General features: G+C 33.8%; 1 pseudogene; it reads left to right on the top strand.

Annotated features, from left to right (window-relative positions):
• Positions 1–1,313: 1,313 nt before the first annotated feature.
• Positions 1,314–21,781, top strand: LOC116752687 (annotated as a pseudogene).
• Positions 21,782–21,885: the final 104 nt, after the last annotated feature.

The raw sequence follows: 21,885 nt of genomic DNA, 5'->3' as shown, positions 1-21,885 counted from the left end.
CAAGACTTGAGCTCTAGAATTAAGGGTGACTGTGCAACAGAACATTCCACTTGACAGCACATTCATGAGGCCATTCAAATAATTCAGAAGCATATCCACAATAGAATAGAAATCTGCAGAACTTCTGCTATTAAGAGAAGGCTCAGTTATGAAATAATGAATGGTAGCTATGGGAAGGAGAACTAACACAGACCTAAGATGTACTGGAGTGAGGGTCAAACACAATACTTGACATAGAAATTTGGCTTTGAATATGTTGACTTCATGAAATCTGAAGAAACTCCACATAGAGCTGGATTTGTCTATGATTCTTTACTTTTCTCCAAATCCCTTAGGCATACAAATCAATAAAGTGTTAATATAAACTCACATCAACCAGCCATCCAACTTACGTTCCAGAAAAAGGATTTAAATACTGTATTAGAAGACAAGAAATATATATGCATAGGATTTTTGAACAAATGTCACAAATGAATAAACCAATATTCATTCAAAGATAAGAAATAGAAACAAAAAATTGAGAGATGGTATAGCTTCTGGTTTAATCAGATTTGATTTTGAAATACAGGCTTGTGTTGAGTTCTAGCATGGTCACATTGTTGCTGTGTGACCATGGTCCAAATACTCATAGTTTCTTAATCTCTAAAATTAAAATAATAGAACCTATTATGTTATCATTGTGATAACTGATTTAATCATGAAATCATGATTAATCATGATTAATCATGATTAAACATGAAACTTAAGACAGAAAATATCACAATTTATATTATCTTGTGAATGGAGCCTTAAATCCACAGCAATATAAACTTACACAGAGTTTTATGTTCAAATATAATATTAAATTTCTACTAAGAATTTAGAGAAAAAGTATATCTAAAAAATTTACTTGATTCTTGAACTATATTCTTGACATCATTTGCACCAATAAAGTTCAAGAAAATGTGAATTGTTAATAGAGTTTAAACAATGAGGTGATGGAGCAAAATATTTAAGGACATAAGTACTAATTAAGAATAAAATGCAAAAAACTAAAATACAATTTGACAAAAATGTTAAGACTACCAATTTAAACTTTCAAATAGGCAAAGACTTTCAAAAATGACTATATCTGGGAGTGATATGAGCTAGAAAAGAGAGTAGGTTGCAACAAGTTTATATTCCTCCCCAGAAACATTGAAAAACTAGTGCAAACTTTTGGAACCAACTTTATCAGAACTTTGAAAAACAATCAAAGATTTAATGTCAAAGGTTATAGGTCATCAAAAAAAAGTCACCTTAAGTACTGTAAGAAAGCTTTGTGGCATATTTAGATGCCCTCACCCCACCCACTTCCTTGGGTTGTTGGAAGTCTTGAAGATGGCAACTCATGTTTCCAGTATGGGAACAAGATCCCTGTTTCTGGAGAAAGCAAGGTAAACCTAATTCCTATATTACTGTGTATGTCTATTCTAACCTATCTATGATCTGCCTAAAGGATTGATTAAAGATGTTTATTTATGTTTTGCTTACTGCAGAACTCACTCAGCCCAGAGAAGCAGTGAGCATTACTCAAACACAACATAAGGCAGATAGTCAACCTGAAGAGAACTGGAGTAAAAGATCACATACAAACACATGAGACATACAATAGATACCCTAAGATCTGGAAGGAACAGCTAGAGAGAGCTTATTTGTGAAATTAAGGCATTCAAAAGAACCCATGCTTATGGAAGAATAGAGAAAACCACACACATTCTCAGAGCAAGACACATGTACAGAAAAGTCCTAAGACCCTAATTTTTCACCTCAAGCTGATCCTTAGGCTGGGGGCAAGCCTGGCTAAGTGTTGAAGGAGATCTCCAGTACAGACTCAATTTGCAAAGACTGAGATAAGTTTATTTGTTAGTTTAGTCCCTGGTGTTCAAGGAAATGTTTGTCAAAACAGTAACTGAACACAAGCTAAGGAATAGACACTTCAGAGACCACATTCTATAAGAAATATAATCTCTGATAAAATAGTTTAGAAAAGTCACTAAATAAATGGACAACTAAGGGCTACAACAATCAAATTTAAAAAATAGTAAACCTTGGGAAGGGAAAATCTGACTTGAAAGTTATCCATTATGATAATCAATGACTAGTTTTCAACAAAATATCACACAGTATATTAACAAACAAGAAAATATGCCCTATTCATAGGAAAACAATAAACTGACAAAAATTATTCTGAGGAAGCTCAGAAAATACACTTACTAGAAAAAGAGTTCAGATTAACTATCTTGTATTTGCTCAAAGCATTAACACAAATCATGGGAAAAGAGTTAAAGGGAACAAGCATTACAATGCATAAACAATAGAAAATATCAAAAATGAGAAATAGATTATAAAAAGGAAACAAATAGAAATTCTGAAGCTAAAGAGTTTAGTAAGTGAAATAAAGAATTCACTACAGGGGCTGAACATCAGATTTGATTAAACAGAAGATAGAATTATGAAATTTGAAGATAGAAAACTTCACATTTTCTGAGGAAGAAAAATGATGAAAAACTGTGAACATAGCCTAGGGGCTTATAAGATACCATCAAGCAGACCAACTTATGGATCATGGAAGTCCCAGAAACAGAAGAGAGAAAAAAGCTCAAAAAGAATATTTGAAGAAGTAAAGGCACAAAACTTCTCAAATTTGCTGAAAAATATGAATCTATACTCCAAGGAGTTCAATAAACTGAAAGTAGGATAAGCAAAGTGATCCACACTGAACACATTATAATAAAACTGTTGAAAGAAATAATCAAAGAGAGACTCTTAAAAGCAGCAAGAGTGAAGTGTCTCATTATATACAAGGAATCCTCAAAAACTTTAACACCAAATTTCTTACCAGAAACCATAGAAGCTAGAAGGCAGTGGGATGACATATTTAAAGTGCTAAAAGAAAAAAAAAATGCCAACCAAGAATTCTATATGTGGCAAAACTGTTTTTCACAAATGAGGAAGCTATTAAGACATTCCCATATTTAAAAGGAAAAAAGAAAAAAGTGGAAGGAGTCTTATAGCACAACACATGCCCTTAAAAAAGTGAAGATCTCTGGTAAAGGTTACTACTGGGCAAATATAAAATCTAGTAATAACCATTTATTTGTGTGTGGGTGGTGGTGGTTGTAACTCTGCTTTTTATATCCTACATGATGTAAAAAACAAATGGCTGAAATTTTAACAAATCTGTTGTGTGGAACACAATGTAAAAGATGCAATTCATTACAATAATAACAAGTAGGGGAAAAATCTGTTTAAGAGCAGAGTATATGTATTCTATTGAAAGTAAGTAGGTATCAACTCAGACAAGATTTTAATACATTTAGGATGTTAAATGCAATCTTCACAGTAACACAAAGAAAATATCTAAAAAAATATTCACATAAAAGGTGGAATACAGAGCATTTTTTGGGTAGCTAAAATACTATGTATGATACCATAATAATGGATACATGTCATTATATATTTGTTCAAACCCACAAAATGTACAACATCAAGAGTAAATAATAATGAGATCTATGGACTTTGGATGATTGAGATATGTCAATGTAAGTTCATCAATTGTAACAAATATACACTCCGGTGGGTGATGTTGATAATGAAGGAGGCTACGTATGTGTGGCAGCAGGAGTGTATAGGAAATCTCTGTACCTTCCTCCAATGTTTCTGTCAATTTAAAACTTCTCTAAAAACATAAAATCTTAATAAAAAAAAGGAGTATATGGACTTGTAATTGAAAAATAATTCTGAATCTATGTGAAGAAAATATATATATATATATATACACAAAAGAAAACAAGAAGAGAATAAAAATGTTTCACTCATAAAAAAACAAAACTAAACACCAAAGAAGGCAATAATGGAGGAAGTTAGTGAGAGAAGCATTATAAATACATACATCAAAAAATAAAAAAAAATTACTAGCTATTGCTTTTAATGTATGTGGATTAAAATCTCCAGTCTCCAATGTCCAATACTTAGAGACAATTGAAAACAAAAACACAACATACCAAAACTTATGGGGTGGAGTAGAATCAGTGCTCAGAGGAATATTTACAGTGGAAAACACTTACATTAAAAAAAAGAAGAGAGATCTCAAATCAATAACCTAACTTTATGCTTTGAAGAAAAAGAGAAAAAAATAGCAAACTTAACCCAAAGCTAGTTGAAGGAAGGAAATAATAGAAAAAATGAGAAGAGGTAAATGAAATAAAGATTAGAGAGACAATGGGGAGATTTAATAAAATCAAAATTTGTTTCTTGGAAAAGATTTTAAAAATTAACATTTTTTAGCTATATTGACAAAGAAAAATAACTAAAATCTGAAACATGGGGACATTAATACTGACCTTACAGAAGTAAAAAAATTTATAATAGAACACAATAAACAATTGTGCACTAACAAATTAGATAATTCATAAGAAATGTACAAATCCCTTGAAATACACAAGTTACTAAACTGACTTAAGAAGAAATCTCTCAGCAGAATTATTACAAATAAAGAGATTGGATTAGTAAACAAAAAACACCCCAACAATGAAAACTTCAGTATTAGAAGCCCTCCTTGGTGAATTTTTTCAAACATTAAAGGTTAGTTAATCTGAATATCTCTCAAACTCTTCCAAAAAAAGTGAAAAGGGTGAAATACTTAACACATTCTGTGAGGAAAGACAACACAAGAAAAAAATTACAGACATTATCCCTAATGAATATAGATGCAAAAATCGTCAATAAAATTCAGAGAACTGTGTCCAACACAATATTAAAAGGATTTTGCACCATTATAACATGAAATTTATTACAAGAATAGAATAGTAGTTCAACATAAGAAAATCAATTAATAGAATCCAAAAAAAAAAGAAAAGAAAAGACCTACATCATCTCAGTTGATACAAAGTAGTCATTTGATGAAAATCTACTTTCAGGATAAAAATGCTCAGAAAACTAGAAATGGAAGGGATCTTTCTTAACATAATAAAAGAAAAAAATATATATATATAAACCTCATAGCTAAAATCATATTCAAGGATGAGATTTTCTGAATTTCCACTGGAATTACTTTCTAACAGGCTAAGTCGTAATCGTAGTAGATGCTATGACTTTCATAAGAAAAGTACCATAAACCGGGTGGCTCATACAATAGAAGTCTATTGTCTTACAGTTCTGGAGGCTACTTGTGCCATTTGAAGGTATTGGCAAGTTTGGTTCTTTCTGAGGGCAGGGAGAAATAATCTTTTCCAAGGTTTCATGTAGCTTATTTTTAGCAATCTTAGGTGTTCTATGTCATACAAAAGCATCATCCCCACCTCTGCCTTCATCTCCACATGACATTCTTCCTGTGTGCAAGTCTGACTCAAATTTTTGCTTTGTATAAGGACAGTAGTCATATTGGATAAGGGTCTCACCCTACTCCAGAATGACCCCATCTTAATTAATTAAATACAAAATAACCCCATTTCTAAAGAAGGTTGCACTATAAAGTACTGGAGGTCAGGACTCCAACATATAATTTTGGGGGAAAACAATTTAACTCATAAGAATCAGCAAAAGTCTTAATCATTCCAGCATCAACTTTAAGTCCAAGATGTTATCTAAATATCATCAACTCACTGACCATAGGAAGTAACATGTGATACAAGATAGTACAATTACATCCTCTTTCCTGAAAACTTTAACCATGTGTTAAGACTTCAAAAGGAGTAGTCAACTAATACTGGGCTTTCTGATGGCACAGCACTAAAAAGACTTTCCACACATATTTTTGGCTGAGATCAATGGATCTGTCTTAGTTCCCACTCTTCCTGAGATGAGATATATACCAGATCTTTATTCAACTCTCTTTGCTATTCAATGTCCTTGTTTTTTTTTTTTTGTTTTTTGGGGTTTTTTTTTGCGGTACGCGAGCCTCTCACTGTTGTGGCCTCTCCCATTGCAGAGCACAGGTTCTGGCTGCGCAGGCTCAGTGGCCATGGCTCACGAGCCTAGCCACTCTGCGGCATGTGGGATCTTCCCAGACCAGGGCACAAACCTGTGTCCCCTGCAACGGCAGACGGACTCTCAGCCACTGCGCCACCAGGGAAGCCCTCAATGTCCTTTTGATAAACTATTTATTCATGTTTCATTTAGTGAGCAAACATTTTTGTTGTTTGAGATTGAAGAATTCTGGTAACATAAACCTAAAGAGAAAACTAATAAGGAAAAATAAAATATAGATTTTCACAGAAGAAAACACAATAATATTATATTTTATTGAATATTAAATAAGGCTTAATGAACTATAATCACAACAAAGTTTCAGGAATAGAGAGAAATTTCTACAGTTAAAATATTAACTGAGATTGTAGTCATCTTTTATTATAACTCCTAATATATTATTTTTATATTGATGTGTACTTTTCATACCTGATTTCAAAGTAAGCCAAATCAGAGCTCAAAAAATGTGATTAAAAATGAATAAACCCAATCACCCAATTCATCCCACCCCGCTTTCCCCCCTTGGTGTCCATGCATTTGTTATCTACATCTGTGTCTCTATTTCTGCCTTACAAACAGGTTCATCTGTACCATTTTTCTAGATTCCACGTATATACATTAATATACAATATTTGTGTTTTTCTCTTTCTGACTTACTTCACTCTGTATATAAAATGGATAACTAATGAGAACCTGCTGTATAGCACAGGGAATTCCACTTCACTGTACAGTAGAAACTAACACAACATTGTAAAACAACTATACCCCAATAAAAAAATAAATTAAAATTTTTTAAAAATGAATAAACCATTGACATGCAGTTATCAACATACCATAATAATGTTGAAATATTGGCATCAGCTTCATTAAATGAAGGTTATCTCATAATTTTTTTTTTCTCAAACACAATGTTGGTATATAACACTTAAAAGAACTGCAAGGTGATTTACAATTTGAATTATTTCAAAGTTTTTATTTCAAGTTTTTTTAAAAATTAATGTTCTTATACTCTAAACAAATCTGGAAAGTAGAATACACGTGTAGGTTTAATTGGGGAGAATGCATTTTATGGATAGAAACCTATCCTAAAGTAAGAAGCACTTTGATGATAATAATGTTTATGGTGGATATATAATGATGTGAATGATGGCCATGATGACCTTTGTTGAAATTATTGACAGTTTTAACAATGTATTTGAACTCTTCTAAGTCATTTATGTGTTTAATATTATTTAATTATTGTAAAATTGCTACAAGATGGAAATCCATTTTTTGGAGAAATTAAGTACAGGTCAGAAAATCATAAGTATTACCAGAATTTAATTCCACAACACAGGGTAGAGGTCCTTATTTCCCCTTTCTAAAATAATGCTTCATCTTCTAAACTGTTCTTAGTTATATAGACAGAGCCATAAGACTAAAATATGGGCAAGGAAACCAGCTTGAATTTTATAGATCTTCCTTAGTTAGATCCTAAAAGTTCAGCGTGATGATTTTCACTTAACTCAGAAATGTAACACAATAGACAAGCTATTGGATTTTGCATGAGCTAAAGCATATTTTTGCTCTCCTAAGCCATACCTGTGCATATAGTTAAATTTTTTTAGGTGATTACTTCCAGGTGCTTGCCTATAGAAATTCATTGCAATGCAATAAAATCAGAGTAATAAACTAATCAGCCAAAATTAACCCACAGGCATGTTACAGAGACACGTATATTTAAATGGCTTCAGTATTATAATTTGTGGATTCTGAATGTTTATGTTCATGATGAAGACAATCTCCTCCTAAGTAATTAGGAAGATCTACATACAACTAGGTATGTTTGGTGTTATCTTAAGCTCATTAAAATATTACACATGCCTATTTTTTAAATGCCACATTTAGATTTTTGACATAACCATAGAGAAATATTTTCAATTTGATTGTCCCATTGTTATAGCTAAGTAAAACACAATACAGCTTTCTTTTTTATTATCTTTTCTCATTGATTATAATTCTATTAACTGTCGGGGACTTTAAATTGAATATCAAATTTAATTTTGGTGAAGAAAACTAAAACACTTTCTACAAACTTTTTATTGTAGCATTTTTTTTTCATAAAGAAATTCTGTCTTAAGTGACTGAATTGCCTTCAAATCATGTATAAGAAAAATAAAGTTCCATCCATTTCAAGTCATTAGCTGTGGTACTTAGTATTGTTGCATTTGAAAATGTTGAAATAAAATCAAGACTCCTGGTAAGAGCATACTAAATTAAATATAAATAAATAATAAAACTGAGATGATTCTTCCTATGATAAAGATGGACTCTCCCCAGCATGCAGACTGTGAAATTAGAATACTCATATCAGAATAATATCTTGGAATTAAAGTTGATGTGTACTTATAAAAAGCTGTTATCAAACATAAAATTCTGAGGATTCTAACAGACAACAAAGACTTTACACTACCATTTATGTTAAAATAAATTGTTTTTGTTTTTGTAAGCTCAAGTAAATAATTATGAAAGTATATGTAAATAAGAAGAAAATAAAATTATATATCTGTGTGTATATACATAGCCACTCAAATACATTCTTTTTGTCAGATATTTTGGAGTTATATTTTTATTCAAGTTAACACAAAGTTATTTTAAAATAGTATTACTGAGCAGCACTCAGGTAAGAAGGCAAGGCAACTTTAGTGGAGATGCTTATCTGCATTTTTCCTAGCTCCCCTATTTCTACTTAACTTGCAAGAAGGAATATTAAAAAGATGAGGAATGATTGATGAAATGCAATCCCTCCAGAAAACTTGAGGAGAAAGACAACTACATGCTTAAAACACAAATGATCCTCAAATTCACTCTTGTATAAAAATACCATGTGAATTAATATATATAATCTCAGGGGGAAAAGAGTAGTGTTTCCTAAATTTCAAAGATGAGGTTAGGTGGTAAAATACAATCAAGTTGGGAAAAATATTTTTATTCCACCAGTGCCTATAAGAAGTACATCACATATCAGAGACCACCTTAAGTGCACATGATAATCCTTATTATAGATTTGGTGGCCATTATTTTAGGAAAAAAGATTGAGGTCACTATAGAGAAGACATTATTTTGGGTATCATGAGTATCAGTTACTAATGATGCAAGCAAAGGCAATCCAAATCTCAGCATAACAATAGACTTTTATTATTATGCTCACTGGAAAATAGAACAACTGATAAATCTCTACTTCAGAATTTGGGTCTACATGTTCACAAGCATGGCTTTGCCATGAACATTAGTTCTGATAATAAATTGGGGCATCCTTGTTCTGTGTGACTCTCACTCTCTGGAATCAGTACAATATAGGAAGAATGTTATTATCATGGCAATGTTAATGTGTAAGAAACAAATAGAAACATAAGATGATCTTTAAAGACATAGCTCAGAACTAATACTCTGTCACTTCACCCACAAACAACTGGACAAAGTAAGACAAATGGCCAAGCTTTATAACAAAGAGATAAGGATACACATTCTGTGTCTTACAAAAGGCACTGTGATCACATGAAAAATAACTTAAACACAGGGAAAGAATTGGTATAAAAATGCAATCTACTACCTGTAATTTGCCAAATACCAACAGACTTTAGTGAAATCAAGCCACTATGAATAAAAGACACAGAAATAAGTTACAAGAAATCTAAACACCAAAGACAGTAGATGGTTGCTGTATGTTTCAGTTGCATAAAGTAGAATTGTTATTTATAAAATGTTTTTAAAAATAATGAATGAAATTACAAATCTAAGTTGGTAAACGGTCTCCAATGAAGAGTCAGACTTGAAAAATAAAACAAATAAATTTCTAGAAATGTATTATATAGCTGTTAAAAAAGTTGATGGATGCAGGGACTTCCCTGGTGGTCCAATGCTTGGAACTCTGCGCTTCCGCTGCAGAGGACACAGGTTCGATCCCTGGTCAGGGAACCAAGATCCCACAGTCCACGTGACATGGCCAAAAAAAAAAAAAAAGTTGATGTATGGGTGAAAACCCTGAAAAGAGAATTAATGATCTGGTAGAAATGTATGAAAAAATCATTCATAAAGCAGCATAAAGTTATGAGAATATCAAAAACAAAAAAGAGAGGTTAAAAATAAAGAAAAAATCAGAAGTTTCATCAAATATCTGACTGGGGGCCCAAAGGGAAAAATGGTGAGAAAATGGTAAGAAAAAGTAAAGAAAAAACAGTTATGGATTTTCCAGAACTGATAAAAAAAAATATATGACTCTACTGATCCAAGGAAAATATCATATCAAAGGCAGAATCAAATAAATAATCATCGTATATCCCTGTTTTCTGAGTCTTCTGAAACTAAAGCTCATTTGAGACAGAAAAGATTTTGAAATCAATCAGAGGGAAAGACATAATTAGAAAAATTATCACTACAGTAACAGAATGTGTGGCAACAACAACAAAAACAACAGCAACAAATGGAAGCCAAAATGTAGTGGAATAATATTTACATAGAGAGAACATAAAAACAACATTTAACTTATAATTGTGTATCCATAAGTTCATTCTCTAAGTCTGTGAGTCTGTTTCTGTTTTGTAAATAAGTTCATTTGTATCATATCTTTTTAGATTCTATGTATAAGTGATATCATATGATAGTTCTCTTTCTCTGTCAGACTTACTTCACTCAGTATGATAATCTGTCGGTCCATCCATGTTGCTGTAAATGGCATTATTTCATTCTTTGTATGGCTGAGTAATATTCCATTGTATATGTGTATCCATCTTCTTTATCAATTCTTCTGTTGATGGACATTCAGTTTGTTCCATGTCTTGGCTATTGTAAACAGTGCTGCAATGAACATTGGGGTGCATGTATCCTTTTGGGCCATGTTTTGTTTCTGGATATATGTCCAGGAGTGGGATTGCAGGGTCATACAGTAGCTTTATTTTTAGTTTTTTTAAGGAACCTCCATACTGTTCTCCATAGTTCCTGTACCAATTTACATTCCCACCAACAGTGTAGGAGGGTTCCCTTCTCTCCACACCCTCTCCAGCATTTATTGTTTGTGGATATTTTTGACGATAGTCATTTCTTTTTTAAAAAAAAAAATAATAAATAAATTTATTTATTTCTTATTTTTGGCTGCGTTGGGGTTTTCTCTAGTTGTGGCGAGTGGAGGCTACTCTTTGTTGAGGTGCGTGTGCTTCTCATTGCAGTGGCTTCTCTTGTCACAGAGCACGGACTCTAGGCACATGGGCTCAGTAGTTGTGGCTTGCGGGCTTTAGAGCGCAGGTTCAGTAGTTGTGGTGCTCAGGCTTAGCTGCTCTGCGGCATGTGAGATCTTCCTTGACCAGGGATTGAACCCATGTCCCCTGCATTGGCAGGTGGATTCTAAACCACTGTGCCACCAGGGAAGTCCAATGATAGTCATTTCGACTGGTGTGAGGTGATACCTCGTTGTAGGGAAGGGTTGGGGGGAAAGGAGTTAGGGAGTTTGGAGTTGACATGTACACACTGCTATATTTAAAATGGATAACCAATAAAGACCTACTGTATAGCACAGGAAACTCTTCTCAATATTATATGGAAACCTGGATGGGAGGGGAGTTTGGGGGAGAATGGACACACGTACATGTATGGTTGAGTCATTTTGCTATGCACATGAAACTATCACAAAATTGTTAATCGGCTATACTACAATATAAAATAAAACGTTAAAAAATAAAAGTTAAAAATGTTGTTTTGTGTATCCAGCAAAATCATCTTTCAAAAATAAATGTATTGGGCTTCCCTGGTGGCGCAGTGGTTGAGAGTCTGCCTGCCGATGCAGGGGACACGGGTTCGTGCCCCGGAGCGACTGGGCCCGTGAGCCATGGCCGCTGAGCCTGCGCGTCCGAGCCTGTGCTCCGCAACGGGAGAGGCCTCAGCAGTGAGAGGCCCGCGTACCGCAAAAAAAAAACCAACAAAAAAAAAAATAAATGTATTGACATTTCATTGTGGATAGATAGAAAGATTCAGTTATATAAGATGAATAAGATCTAGAAATCTATTATACAACATTGTAGCTATAGTTAACAATACTGTACTGTCCATTTAAAAATTTGTTAAAGGTATAAAACTAATGTTAAGTGTTCTTATCACAATAAAAAATAAATGCAATATAAAATATTTATAATACATAAAGCTTACCACTGAAAATTCTGCTCTAAATGGACTGCTAAAGGACATGCATCAAGAAAAATTCCCCAAATAGTGTAAGATGCAAAAAGATGAAATTTTAAATGTATTTATTTGGTTGCTTCTTGGTTGTTTTTTTTTTTTTTAATTGGATTAGGAGTTGAGGATAACTTACTGATGAGTGTAATCTAACTGTTGATGGTAAAAAAAAAAAAGTCAAAATCAAAAGATTCCACTAGTGTGTGTGTGTGTGTGTGTGTGTGTGTGTGTGTGTGTGTGTGTGTGTGTTGGGGGGTGGGAGGGATTGGAGTTTAGTCACTTTTGTAAGTTAAATATCTATGGTAGGATACTGCGACTTTCCTGTTATGGCAAATATCATCTGTAACATCTAAACATAATAGAAAAAGCAACTATCTGAAGGTAGTAGAGAATGAAAAGGAGGAGTTCTATAGGGATTTCACTTTCAGAGCAGGAGATATATAAAAAGGAAGTGCCTCTTTTCATCACCTGTAGGATGGGAGAAGTTGCAGAAATTGCAAAGTGATGGGATTTTTAAAAAAAAGCAAAGGCAAGCTTTCTGTCCCTGTCAATCAGAGTACTGATTTAGAGCATTAATGGCCACTGGCAATGGAAGAGCATACAAAAATAGTAAGAGTTAAAGAGGAGATCTCAAGTACTGTCTGACAACATGTTGGCTAATCCCTGAAGTACATATGTGCAAAACAGACTCAGTAAACCTCAGGTAAAAGTAAACAATCTGAAGCTTGGTCTTCCTTCTCAAGAAACAGTTTGTAGTTCATGTCCAACTAAGTTAATTGCTACTAAAAGAAAAGAAACATCACTAATTAGAAGAAAATAACAGAATTTGGAGTCTCCACAACATAAAAATTTAAATGTTGGCAATACAATCCAAAATAATTTGGTATTTAAAGAATGAGGTAAATGGAGTCTTTCCTAAAGAGAAAAGACAGTTAATACGAACAACCTGATGATGATCTAAATAAGAAGTATAATATAAAATAAAAATATTTTTAAAATTTTGCTCTTAAAGAGTGAAAAGATAGAAAAATAAAACTTCAAAACTAACCAAATGGGAATTCTTGAAATAAAATATATGGAAAAAAAGTATTGCATAGACTTAACAATAGCATTGTGATTTAAGGATGGCTAATGAGCATAACAGTATTTCAATAGATGCTACCCAATCTGAGAAATAGAGAAAAAGTATTGAAAAATATAAACAGAATCACAGAAGTGTTAGATATTATGAAAGAGTGAGACAAATGTTATTAGAGTTTTAGAAGAAAAGAAGAAAGAGAATAGGGAAGATAATCATTTATTAAATACTGAAAAATTAACAATATTTGATATAAGGTATAGATTTATATATTTAGATATTCAATAAATACCAAGAAAGATAAACATTTTTAAAAGCTGTGCCAACTCAAAATTTAAGAGTCAAACTCTTAAAAGTCAAAGGTAAAACATAAGTTTTAAAAGCAACAACAGAAAAACGTTGTTTTGACAATTCTAGGTACGTATTTCCTATTACACATTGATTTAACAAAGTTGGAACACCAACACTATCTAATTTTAAGACTTATTATAAAACTTAAGTAATCAAAATACTGTGGTACCACTGTTAAGTTAGACAAATAGTCCAATGGAATAGAACAGAGAATCAGGTAATAGAAAAACACATAATGGAAAACTGATTTTTAACAAGGTGCAAAGCCAATTCAGTGGAGATTGGATAATTTTTTTTTAATAAATGGTTTTGTGACAACTGGATATCCATATGCAAAATAAAAGAAACGTGGATCCGTATGTTCTGTCATACATAGATACTGACTCAAATTTTATCATATATCTAAGTGAAAAACTTAAAACTATAAAACTTCTAGAACAAAACATAGAGAAAAACCTTTGTGATTTTGGCTAGGCAAAGATTTCTCAGATATGATAACAAAAGCATAATTTGTAAAAGACCAAATTGATAAAATGCACTTCATAAAAGAATAAAATCTTGGCTCCTCAAAAGTCTGTTAAGACAATGAAAATCAAGCTACAAACTGGGAGAATATGTTTGTAAATTATATATCTGATAACAGACATGGACTTAAAATATATAAAGACCTGATTCTACTCAGTAAAAAGAAGTAAATCACCCAAGTACAAAATTGAACAAAAGATTTGAATAGACACTTTACTATAGAAGATATATGAATGTGAATATTCACAAGAAAATATGCTAAATATTTTTAGTAATTAGAAGACTGGACATTAATGCACATTAAAAACAATGAGGTACCCCTTTTTACCTATTAGAATGTCTAAAACTAAAACAAACAAAAAACACTGATTGTATTATTGGCAAGGACTTGGAGGAATTGTAACTCTCATGCAAAGCTGGTTAGAATGTAATATATATATAATATACACATACGTATGTCTCTATATATTAAGTAATTAATTATTTATTTATACACACACACGCGCACATGCACGTGTGCTGCTATTATAAAACAATAGGAATGAATGTATTGTAGAATATGTATTAACATATATAAGTTGTAGTAATAAAATTCTGACAGAACAATGTGAATAATTTTTCTAATGTTTAACAGCAATCAAAATAATAATAATGATAATAATAATAATAATAGTAATAGTAATGTAAGGAATTACATGGTCACTAGAGTGAGTTTCTAGATTGGATTGTTAATCAAAACCTAGAGACAGTAGGTGACCCAGCACAAAGTTTGTAGTTATCCTTAGGAAGGGATAGAGTGTCTTTCACAGCAGCAGGATCTCGGAAGCTTTAATTACACAGTTATAACTTCTGATGTCCCCAAACACATGAGATGCCTTTTGTTGCTCAAGATGCTCTTGTGCAGGATGATGACAAGAGTTGACACATAAATCAGGAGCACAAGGAAGCTGAAAATTAGAGGTTGCCTCTGTTAAACTTGCCAGTCACTAGCACTTGGAGGGGTGTGTACTGTGCTCCCAGCTCCCATTCTTTAATGTACCTAAAGTCCACAATCGCACAATAAATAATCCCAAAAACAACATCCTAAGGTGTCTCAGTACTCATTAATTAGTGCATAGAAATCCCAGCTAAACTCTCCAAATAGATACATACATACCTTTAGATGATTCCAAAGAAACTTGATAGGGGTCCTTCAAACAACACTGAAATAGGAAGAAAAAAATCACATTAAAGATCTTAACTATTTAAACAACAACAACAACAGCAAAAAGCAGCAAACAAAAAAGAAACATACTTTAGAATCATAGAAAAAAAACACATCTAATCCAGGCTGGTGGTTACCTCTGGAAAGGAGGCAGGAGGGTAAATTGGACAGGAGCACAGAAATTGAGAACCAAAGAATTTTGGCAATGAATGTTCTAGTTCTTCTTGTGTAGGTGGTAGGTTCATGAGTGTAAGTTATACTATAAAAATAAATACAAAATTAATATATAAATAAAAAACAAAATAAATATATAAAATAGAAAAATAAAGGAGTGAGAGTCAGACATAAATTAATACTTAAATTTGATGGGAACTTTTGTGCTTGAAATTTTTAATGAAGGAGAGTAATTTGACTTTTTTATAAAGTAAATATTTCATAAAAGGACTAGAGACACTGTTCTTGCTAAATATTGCTTTGCAGAGAGAGGGAAAAAGAGAAAGACTACATTTTATTACATCAGCAACATTCTAGCTACTAGAAAGTTTTGTTTTCCTTATTTTTTCTCCCTAATTTCCCAATTATCTAGAATTCCTAAGAGTTAAGAAGTCTAATTAAAGCAAATGTAAATGATTTAATCCCTCAGTCTAACTTCTAAATAATTTACTATTATAAACTACTAATAGTATTTAATGAGTAATTTCTTTATGTTAGGCACCATACTTTGCTTGGGTTATGCTATTTTATCTTCATAATATGTGAGTTGGCAATTTAAATATTCATTTTACACACGAAGAAATTAAGGTTAAATTAGGTAACATAAGAAACCAAGTTACTTACAAACCTTGAAGTTATCAGGAATTTATCCCATTCAGTTTGACTGCAAAATTCATATTATCATTGCTCTGACAGAACCTATCTCAACTCTTAATTCTGGCAAGCATCAACATCTTTCTTAGGAGGTAGTGAAGACATAATAAGAAATTTAGCTATGATCTCTGATTCTATTCATGACTGAACCTGGATGTATAGCTTCCATACAGATTGCTATTGAAAAAAACTCAACTTTTTAACATAGCGTGACTGAGAAGCACTAGCTCATGAGGGCAGCTCTGGTCATGTGGGCCTTTCACATTTCATGTTTAGGTGCCATGTCTACCAGGACCTAATAGCATGCTAGCTGCTAAAGTTAGAAAGATGTATATTTTTCTGCTATACATAGCATGGCTTTCCTCTATACCTCTAGGGGTCTACCTCCTGATTCTTCTGTTGGACCTGATTAAAACTCTGCACAGCCTGTTTTGCTATCATAGATATCTCTAGTGATATGTGGTCTGCAGGCTCACATGTCTCCATTGGCAGGGCTATACCTGATGCAGAGTTCTTTCCTATTTTTGATTCCACTCAACTCTGATAGACTTTTATACCATTCAGTAAATAGGACTTACCAATATTATTGTTATGAATTGGTCAAATTAATACTTATTAAGTGAAGCACATGGTGCCAGATGGTGAGCCATGGTTCAACAACAGACCACAAGAGGAACAGAAATAGAGAAGTTTATTACTCACAGATCCTGGAGGAAGTACATGGCATGCCTCAAGGGACTACATAGGGAAGGTCAAAACAGAGTTCAGTCATGGACAGGAACTGGGGCACACAGCTTTATTAGAGTCTGTGTGTGGAGTGCTTTAGGGTTCTCAGACCAAGGCTGGATTGGTCAATTCAAACCAAAAGAGCAGGGTTTTGCTAAGCCACATGTGGGCTATATCTAAGGGGGACAGAAAGGGAAGGAACTGGGAGACAAGGGAGACTTTTGATCAAGGGTTGTTGAGGGAGTCATATCAGGAACTCACATTTGCTTGTGACTGCAGGCTGTTCTCTAGGGCACTGAGCTTGCATGAGGGGACTGGTGTCAGTGTAAAATCAATGTAGTCTGCTTGGCCAAACAAAATGTTGCTGAGGCAGGAATACCAAGGAATAGCTTAGCTAAACTCTTGACAGTTATCAAATATGGATATGCTACTTCTGGAACCTAAAGGGGCTTACCAGTCAATGTGCTTCCTTTTTTAGTAATGAAAATTGCAAAAGGCAATAATTTGCCCTTTACCTTAGACTGTCCAACATGCTCTAGACTGATTCCCTAAAAATGTGATGATCCTCTGAAACTCTGGAAAATGTCTTACTAAGGTCTTCAAAATACTTGCCAATCCTTGCTCATTCAGTATGATTAACATTATGCTATCAATATAGTTGGACGATGTGATATTCTGTGGATTGTCCAGATGGTCCACATTCTTTAGAGTTATAACAGAGGGCATGAAAGTGGACATAGCCCTAGTACAAAACCCTAAATGTATACTGTTACCCATCCTACATCAATGCAAATTAGAAATGATACTAAAAAGTTATATATATATATATATATATATATATATATATATATAGTACTTGGATCCATGTTAATATACTCTAGTAAGATATCACAATCTGTGTTGTAAGGTTTTTGTAAGATATCACATCTGTTTCAGTTGGGTAAGACGTCACAGGAGTTTCATTTGAGGCTACTACTCAGTTGAGTTTGCAGTAATCTGCTGTCAATATCTAGGATCCACTTGGTTTTTGCAAGGGTCAGTCTGGTAAATTACTTGGGTTACGATGGGGACCACCACCCTGGAATTCTTTAGGGTTTTAACTAATCTCTGCCATTCACTAATCCCTGCCATTCTTTGTATAGGGCATTGTTTTTGATGCATTATCTTGGGTGGGGATGGGGGTGAGGAAAGTGTTCAACGTCCTCTATTTGGCCTTCTCTGTTGATTGTTTTCTTTTCTTACAAGATTAGGAAAAAACGTGTGTGTTCTGCCAACTACTAAGTATATCCATTCTAATTGTGTTTTCTGGGAAAGGGAAGTGATCACTGTGTAGATTTGTGTTTTATAAACTGAATCTTGACTAGAACTCTATGTGCTCCCAGAGCAGCCAATGGGACACTTTACACCCCTGAGTCTTGATGTCAATTTTAACCATGTGTAAAATTATCCTAAAATATCTGTGTATTATCCCTTTCCCAATGTATGGCTATTGGAATAAATGTCTGTAGTGTCCTTCGAGGAAGCATATAAATCTGCTGTGGTGCTATAAGGTCTTTCTTCATGGAGAATGGGCATCCCTTTCAAAGAATATCAAGTCTGAAATTTTTCTTATGTCCTAAAACTAGGCCAAGGATTGTGAACTATTGAATTGAGGATGTTGCCCACAGCCTTCTGATACTCTATCCTTGATTAGTTAAATAAATAAAGCAATGGACTTGTTGACTATCCATCAATATTGTTCCTAAAAATTATGAGATATGTTAATTATCTACAAAGCTCTCAGAGTTAGGGCACCTTGGCTGACACTCTGACTTTGAAATTCAGTACCTTGATTCTAATGGTTAAGTGCTCCAGCTTGATCTTTATTATGTTGGGAACCTATTATCTCCATTGAATAAGGGAAGCCCTGTTCTATAATACCTCTCTTATCACATTCAAAAATGGTTCTTCAGGTCCTTGCACAGTGTATACAGTCAGATAGTAAGTGTTTTGGGTTGAATTATGTACCCCCAAAGCGCATATGTTGAATTCTTCACCTCACCTACCTCAGAATGTGACCTTATTTAAAATGGGTTGTTGCACAAATAATTAGTTACACTAAAATAAGGTCATATTGGAGAAGGGTGGCCCTCTAATCCAATATAACTGGTATTCTTATAAAAAAGAGAAATTTGGAAATAGGCATGCGTACAACGGGGATTACATATGAAGAAGAAGGCAGAAATTGGAGTTGTGTTTCTACAAACTAAGGAATGGCAAAGATTTCTAGCAGACTGCCAGAAGCTAGGTGAACAACACTGAACAATTTTTTTTCTCATAGACTTCGAAGAAACCAATCTTAAATTTCAGTGTCCCATTCCTCCCCAATCAGTGTAGCACATTTGCTGAGGTTGATCATTCAATTTTCTCTGGAGCCTTTCTTCAAAAAAATTAAATCTCAATCCTGATCATCAGCATGAACAGCCTTCTTCCTGATGGAGATGAATGATTCTTTATATGATACCAAGGAAATCCTCTGGTTTTTATATATTACTTAAAATAGGTGTTAAATCTCCCTCAGCCTTATATTTTCCTTTGCCAATGATTTAATAACCTTCAGCAATAGTCATCCAATTTCACAGCCATTATTTCTTCCCATAAACCTCTCAAATGCCTGAGATATTGTACCTTCCACCGCATTTCCTTTCATCAGTATCCTGTCTCAGGTCACTCCCAGCTAAAGTATAGCAATTGTACCACTATAGCTTGCCATAGGCTATCAGGATTCGGCCTTCCATCAGTGGTGAGGACCTACTCCATTGCCAAGTAGGAAACATACAATGAAGTTCCTGAATCTCATTTTTAAAACCTGCATCATAGGGCTACCTTTTGTTCCAACTGTCTTAGTTTCATTCCCTGGGTAGCACACTCTGAAATACATAGATTTGTATGCAGGAAATATATTAGAAAGTGCTTTGGGGAATAAGATCTGTAAAGATGTCAGAGTAGTAGGATTTGGCAGACAGAAAAGTTGAACTGCCATAAAGTGAATTAAAAACTTGGGTAAGGCAACTCCCTTTGGCAGAGGCCAATTCTAGGAAGGCTGAGTTGTGAGCAGCCAACACTCTAAGAAGCTAGAGAAGAGTGTCTCCATTTGATTTGAGTGGTATAGCACTACTAACAATTCAGATCTTTATATCTGCTCTAGAGTTTATTACAAATGGATTTTATATGAATTTTTGCTTTGTTTTGATTTCATTTTTCTTGTCGCTTTTAGGTTTTTTTTTTCTAATAGAATATGTTTGGTTATAAAACATTACTAATATTAGAAGTCTCCTTGACCTTTTTAAAAAATATATAAACCTTTTACCATCTAAAGTTAACAATGTCTCACCTTCTACAAATCTTGTCATTCTCAAAATACTAGGCAATGCATGTGAATTTATTTGGATATTTATGTATAAAACAATTACTTCAAACTGTGTGAATTATAAATTAGATGATTTTGAATATAAAACTTAGAAAATGTTATGGAGTAAGTTACTCCTTAATGATGGAGTGACTTATATAGGAAACTAATCCATCAAAGTAGTAAAATGCTACAAAGCACTTTGTTCCATTAAGTGTCACATAGAAGTGCTTCTCAAACTTTTCAACAGAAGTAAAGAAAAAGAGGAGGTTTGCATGTCTATGGGAGATTTAGATCTGTCCCCAAATAGCCATTATCAAGAAAGCTTCATCTTTCTTCATAGCATCTGATGGTACAATATATAGTTTTTTGTAATTAAAAAAAAAATTTTGTAGCTCATAACATTGGAATATAAGTTCTAAAAGGGAGCAGTGGTATTTGTCTATTTTGTTTATAATTTGTATTCTTAGCACCTGAAACAGTAACTGACATAAACTACTTGTTAACTAATGAAGTAAAACCCATTCTACAATAAGACAAATCATATTAAATGTAGTTTTCTGTGCACACATTTTTGAAGCACAGACAGAAAGAAATTAATTGCTGACGTTGGAGGAAAGAGAAAATGCTGCAGGATATGTGTGATCCAGGAACTGTTCGAATTTTTTCTGGTAGTATTCTTTCTTCCTGAGGCTTCCCTTGGTGCTGGCTAAGTGCCAGAGAGTTGTGTGCACAGGTCTCCTTGTCAGTTACCAACAATGGGAAACTCCTACCTGCTCTGGCTTTAAGAAACAGTTGATGCAATGGCTCTGGCCTCTGCCCACCCTGATTATCATATCTGCCTTCATGCCTCAGAATAGGACCAAAGATTACCTCACAGTGACGCTCAAGTCCGACTGGCCCGGGCAAGAACACATTGGTGCAGAGGCAGGTGTATTGGCCCTTTCTGTAATGCACACCTGCTAACTATTGAAGAAACCTACCACCAAGTGCTGAGATGCAACCACAGCCTGGACACCCTGCATATCACTGACACCACTGGGTGCCCTGCAGCACCTTGCCGTTGCCAGGGGCCACATCTTCATCCTGATTTACTCATCCTGGTTTACTCATTACTCAACAAATATGTGAACCAAGAAGCAAACCCTGGAGGAGCTGGAGCCTGCCTATAAGCTGATGTGTGAGATCAAAGGCAACAACCTGCATAAGTACCCTATCATGCTGGTGAGCAAAATATGCCATGAGAACCACAGGTGGTGCTGTTTGTGCAATGGAATAAAATTGCATCTTCGTGAAGACATTTGCCAAAACTGATACCAATTTGCAGGAGCTGTTCCATATGCTTTTGAACCACAAGAAGAAGCTTGCCACCTGCCTCCAGTCTTCCCAGATGAAATTCCAGATGCCTAAAACCGATAAGAATCTGCGTAGTAAGTGCATTATCATGTGAGCTGGGTTGTTTGTTTTTTTAGATATCAAGTTACATGAGCTGTTTATATGTTTTGGATATTAATCCCTTATTGGTCATATCATTTGCAAATATTTTCTCCCATT

The sequence above is a fragment of the Phocoena sinus genome, chromosome 4 (assembly GCF_008692025.1).
Source record: "Phocoena sinus isolate mPhoSin1 chromosome 4, mPhoSin1.pri, whole genome shotgun sequence".
In the NCBI taxonomy this organism is placed as follows: Eukaryota; Metazoa; Chordata; class Mammalia; order Artiodactyla; family Phocoenidae; genus Phocoena; species Phocoena sinus.
The sequence above is the reverse complement of the archived record's forward strand: the minus strand, read 5'-3'. Positions and strand labels throughout refer to the sequence as shown.